Source organism: Helianthus annuus, chromosome 10, assembly GCF_002127325.2.
Source record: "Helianthus annuus cultivar XRQ/B chromosome 10, HanXRQr2.0-SUNRISE, whole genome shotgun sequence".
NCBI lineage: Eukaryota > Viridiplantae > Streptophyta > Magnoliopsida > Asterales > Asteraceae > Helianthus > Helianthus annuus.
The window spans coordinates 60,072,191-60,078,718 of record NC_035442.2 but is presented as its reverse complement, the minus strand read 5'-3'; positions in this window follow the sequence as shown (position 1 = coordinate 60,078,718).

Below are 6,528 nucleotides of genomic sequence, written 5' to 3'. Positions count from 1 at the left end.
TGATGATAGAACATTGACATCGGGGCATCCTGCGGAAACGCATTCGGTTACCTAGTGTTCGGTATTAGAAAACAGTTTAGTCGCTAACTTTTGGGGTAGCTCCCCATGGCATGTATAAACGGATAAATTAACTGGTGAAACAAGTTTTTGGTAATTAAAACTGGGCAACTAGTGAACTCACTCAGCATTATTGATTGACCCCTTTACTGCATGCTTTGCAGGTGGCCAGTGACTGGAGCAGCTACTTGGGATGTGTAGTGGTCGTCTGCCCGTGTGTTGGGCATTTACTATGCTTACCTTATGAACTTTGTTTAAAACTGTTTACTTATGCTTCCGCTACTTTTTACTCTGAACTTTAAAACTTTAAACTCTGAACTTGATATTGCTACTCTCATGGTTAGTAAGTATTACTTTGATATTAACCAACGCTTAGTATAATTGGTGGCTGGATCCTGGTCAGTCACGCCCTCGAAGCGGGAGTTATCCGCAGGTGGATTTTGGGGGTGTGACACGATCAGCTAACCCTTTCCACTTTTGGAAGCCTATAAATAGGGCTGTCCTTGTCAAGCTTTCCACTTTTGGAAAAGCTCTGACCGACCAGCCTTCTATTCTCGCCATTTCTCAGATTTCTCTCAAACCGGTAAGTATTTCGCTCTAATCCTTGTACGTTTTTGTTCATTAATCGATTCTCCATCTTTCTATCTTTCAAAACTCGGATTTCAACCGCGAAATCACCAAAATCTAGGTGTTCTTGGATGATGTCATCATGGTGTTCTTCAAGAACACTAAGTTTTGACATCATTCCACCATGAATAGCTTAGATCTAACCGATTTCCACATAAATAACCTAAAATCTACCAAAGATCCTAACATTTCACGGTGGAAAAGGATTGGAAGATGGGTTTTCATCTATCTTTCAACTCTTTTACACTCAAAACGGTGAAGACGAGACTTGAACCGATTTATAAATCAATCTAAACAAACACATGGTTCAAGATTCGGGTTCTACCGAGAGATATACCGATTTCGGGTTAAACGTTAAACTTAGGTTCCAAACCGTCTCTGACCGAGTTTGGGTGATTCCTGCTCGAGTCAGTGGGCTAAGTGGGGACTTCAGTTTTGTGGTTCAACTCGTAGTCAAACTATCTCCAAATCACACCAAGTAACGGGAATAACCAAGTGTTAAGAGATAGGCTAACCAGGTCAGAATGCTGGCCGAACGGTTAGGCTGTCCGATCGGACAGCCCAACCGATCGAGCAACACCAGCCGATCGACCGGGCTAACCGATCGACTAGCACTTAGACCCACCAACTCACAAAAGTGTAGTATTGACGAGGTGCTGTTCGATCGACTACGCCACTCGATTGAACATTACTGCTCGAATCATGAGATACTATACTTCAACGCTGAACCTTTTCGAAACATTGGAATGTCACCCGATCGAGCATGCCACCCGATCGAGTGACAACTTACCAAGTGTGCAATGCTAACCGATCGGCTGGACCAACCGATCGAACGGACTGTTCGATCGGCCAACTTGAAAGGTAATGCTGCAAAAACTTCAAAAATACAAACCATCATACACAAACACATCCTTCACATCAAAGGAAGAAACAATCCACTTGAAGGAACCAGCCGATCGAGCCAGCCGGCCGATCGAACGGGACGTTCGAACGGACTTTAACCCAATCGAACAGCCCACTCGATCGAACAGCCGTCCGATCGAATGGTCTATCCGATCCAGTTCCACTGTTCACTTTTTCCGCATTACTCATTGTATTGCTATCAAACTATTCAGGCTAACCTATTCTCAGTGCTCCTCTCAATCCACAACCAACCACTGTGAGTATACTCGATCCCTTTTTGCTTTCCGCACTTTTGGGTGTTACATACGTAATCTATCAAATTCACAAACAACACAAACTATTTGAACGCTAACCTACTTGCATGTATTACTTGTCTAAATGATTGCTGTTTATTATGTTTACACGTGGAGTGCTATCTGCCTGCTTTAGCAACGTAGTACTATAGTTTGGACTCAGCACCCGTTCACACGGGGGTTGCTAAGGACAATTACTTGCATGGATTACGGTGGTAATCATGTATTGCGAACTGTCTCGGACAGTCAACTCGAAGTCATTGGTATCGATGGTCCCATGTTGATAATTTACATGCATCGTTTGCCCTTGTGTACGTGCTTGGTTATGCGTAAACTTTTCGAACTTTATATGCTATATCAAACTTGTGTACTCACCTTTACATTATATGTATTGACTTTTATTTTAACGTATGTGACAGGTGTTTAAGCTACTAGCGTGCTAGGGAAGCGAGGCAATAATAAGCTTCTAGGAGCCTGTGACCTTAGGACAGTGTCCACATACCTGCTCCAGGGCCATAATTATCTGTAGATCTTGTACTGGCACCTGTAGTCAGTAAGATCTACAGTTAGCCGTCTAGAAGTCTTAAAACAATATTTAATTCGGTCTGTAATAATTAAGAATCTGAGTTGTCGGAACAGTTCCCATATTGTTTAGTTGATTTCTATGATAACTTGTTATTATTTGGGACACGGTATGGGACGTGTTATATAACTGAATTGTATGATAGTTGTTGTGGAAACTTCTGAACAATCTGTTTCGCTCAGTGCCGCGCCCCGATGATTCCGCCATCGGTTGGGGTGTGACATGGCATGTTTAATCCCATCAACACCTTTGTTCCCCATGCTTCGGTGACCCTAAGTTCATGGTTTCCAAATCAAGTCGTCCAACTTATACACACATGTGAGTTTACACACATAAGTGGTTAGGTGACCTTTATCCCACAAACATGGTGAACCCACCTCAAATATACAAGTTTCCTCAAATGTGGTTAGGTGACCTTTATCCCACAAAGAGTTCCCAAGTAATTCGAGTGTTGTATAAAAGGATGGTGTTTGACTTGTTTTATAAAAGGGATTTTTATTTTTTTCAAAATTCTAGTTTAGAAAAATTTTATGTACCATGTATTTGCATGCATTCAAATCAATGGTACTTTAGTGAAAACCAATTTTCAAGGTTCTTTTAATAAAACTCATTTTATTATAAAATCATTAATTTTTAATAAAACCTTTTATGAATCGTTTTAATGATTTTAAAGAACCAATTTTAAGCTTGTTCCGGATTATTTGTTGTTAAGCATGCATATCCAAATATCATCCAAACAATAAAATAAGCAACCACACAAGCATAACACACATATTAATAGGTGCATAACCATAGCCAACTATTTTGACCACACTTGTTAGCCGAAACAAGTGTGCCAAAAGGTCCTTCCTAAGGGGTGAAAAATGACACAAGCGATGTGTCGTTGAACTCCCACTTGATCCCGCATCCAAATGCTTCAAGTCTTCATCTTGTGTTGTGATTTCTTCACATTCTTTGAGCTTCCAAATGTCTTTTAAATTCAGCTCCAAACTCCTTTGGACTTCAAAAATGTGTTTTGGTTATCGGGCTAAAATCCCGTTAAGAACTATGAAGTCCTTTATGCCCGAAAATGGCAAAATCCAAAACCGCATTTTTGTGTGCATCTTCTTTTACATAAAAGTATCCTAATACATTTTTCTAGTAAAATAAAATGCATCTAATCTATTTACTTACATACCAAATGAAAATAAATAAATTACATATTTTTACAAATGGAAGACAAAATAATAATTATTACAACCCATTGAATAATAAAATCACAAACACAAATATATTCACACAAGGTCATGGCTGTGACAACTCGAATTTCCAAGATTCTATTTCGCATTTATTGCACGTTCATGTATTGACTAGTCGTTTATTTGCACAATTGATTGCCATGGAATTATATATGTTTTGATTGTTTGATTGTGCATGGTTGTATGTGTTAATTGTGATAAACTTGCCAAATGTATAAACTTGGTGGTGAAACTGTGAAATTGATTGAGATAGTGCACTCTTATAAAATAGAATAATGGAGGGGGTAAAGAGTTATTAGTGAAACCTAAATCATACTTAACCCTAATCTCAATTTCACTAATCATTTTTCACAAAAAACCAAAGCACGTAGTTCACAATTCTCTGGCAATCATCACCAAATCATTGGCAAGACATCACAAGTTTGATTCCTCTCCTTCTCTAGGATCAACACAAGGTAATTGTTAATGATTGTTTATTGATTGATGGATTGTTAACAATGCATGATTCTTGTAATTCTTGAAAACCCTAGTTTATAATATGAGGGTTCTGTGTTTTCAATTGATGTTGATAATTGTGATTATGATGATGATTAGTTGCATACTCGGTAGATTATTCTTGTGACAATTGTTGTTGTTGATTAGCATTTGATGATTTGTTATGTTCTGCCGTCATCGCATATGAAGTTAGGGTTTTTAGAATGATGAAACATTGAAAACGTAACTGCTATAATCTCTACGATCATATGATTAATGTTACTCAAAGTTTTGTGATTTCTAGTTTGTCTGAGTTTTGAAAATGATGAATTGGTCCGAGTATAACACAATGAAATCCGAACTTTGTTAAGGAAATTGAAGTCAGAACTTTATGTATGTTATACCCGAATTATATGTAATGATTCTAGTCCGATGTTTATACAAATAGCATGTTGCCCGAGTTTCATGCAAGGTTATCTAGTCCGACTTTAATCCTTTCCTTAGTGTCCGAGATTTAACATAAGCAAAGGGGTCCGAGTTACAAGTTGTGATGGCCCGAGTTTAAAACCAAGACTCTAGTCCGACTTTTTATATTAAAAACATAATGGTCCGAGCTTTTTGACAAGGGATCAGCTTGTCCGAAGTTTATTGCTAAACTGGTCCGAGTTTCATCAAAGAAAATCTTGTCCGAGTTTCTTGCCCATTTTCCCTTGGCCGACTTTAAACCCCTACACCCCATGGTCTGACCTTTTTGCTTGTTCATATGTCCGAGTTTCTTAACAAGGGATAAAGGTCCGAGTTTGGATCCTCATGTGGTCCGAGTTTTCTTGAGCTCCACCCTAGTCTGACCTTGTGAAAGAGTTTCCTTAGGTCCGAGTTTATAAACTTATAAGTGGTCCGACCTTTGAACAGGGGAAGCCCCCCCCCCCCCACATTTGTCTGTGTTGGTGTGATGGTTAACTGAAACTGAAATATATGTTACTACATGATTTAGCCTGTTGAGTGTTAAATGTATTATATTCGTCAAATTGTAAAGCATGCAACTGTTGTTTAGTTTGATAATCCATAGAGCGTGTTATTGATTTACTACGTTAGACCAATGAACGTGAATTATAACTGTTAGACGTTGTATGATGATGATTGCCTAAGACACCTCGTGACATATGCTGCATGCGAAATCCTTGAGAACTTAACTGATTGTGTATACGTGCATACTATAGGACGTGATTGAATATTCGTGAGCACATAGTTTAACATACCGAGCAAACCAAGGTGAGTTCACACCCTTACTAAGGCATGGGATTCCCAAGGGCTTGGGAATGGGATTAAAGGAATGATATTGGCTAGATTCGTGTACACACTGTTACCAGACTACCATACCACTGTCCTCGGTTGTGCAGGACACATACTTATGCTATTCACTGTCCTCGGTTGTGCAGGACACATACTTACAACCTACGTAGACTTGTACTTACTACTATCCTCGGTTGTGAAGGATACCTATACTTATTACTATCCTAGGTTGTGAAGGATACTTATACTAAATTACCATCCTCGGATGTGAAGGATACTTATACTTATTACTATCCTCGGATGTGAAGGATACTTATGGTTACAAGTAGTCTAGTGGTTATACAACATGGGAAGCCCCCACCAATAGAACATACTAACGGCCCAGTAGAGCCACCAGTTACAAACGAACTTACTATTACGCATTTACTTTCTGTGAACTCGCTCAACTAGTTGTTGATCCTCTGTTACATGCCTTGCAGGTCGTTAGGTATATGGAGCTTGCACATGGAGGAGCGGGACGTTGTGGGATTTGATCGTGATTGTTTATTTGACACTCTATTACATTACATACTTATTTACATTGGGTTTTAATTATACGCTTCCGCTAAAACAGTGACAACGTACTTATGTTTTGGGACACCTTTCATATGGATTTGGTTTGGTTTATATTGCAACTGCTTTTACTTTATACAATGTTCTATATGATTGGTGGCTTGATCCTGGTCAGTCACGCTCCCAAGCGGTGATACTCCGCAGGTGGATTTTGGGGGTGTGACAGATTGGTATCAGAGCCATTGGTTATAGAGAACTTGGTTCTAATATGGGAAAACATTTTTATTAAAACCAGACTATAACCAGAACAGTGCTCTCAACGATCCACAACGACGCTTCGCTCCACGTGCAAGACTCAACATCCTAGGTAATAAGGTTTATGTTTATTGCCTACATGCTAGAGTTGCATAGAACTTTGCTCGTAGTATGCTTACGTTACTTTGCTCACTACTTGTTATTGCTTAAGAACACCTATGTGCTTACACTCTTCTGTCATCGCACTATTCGC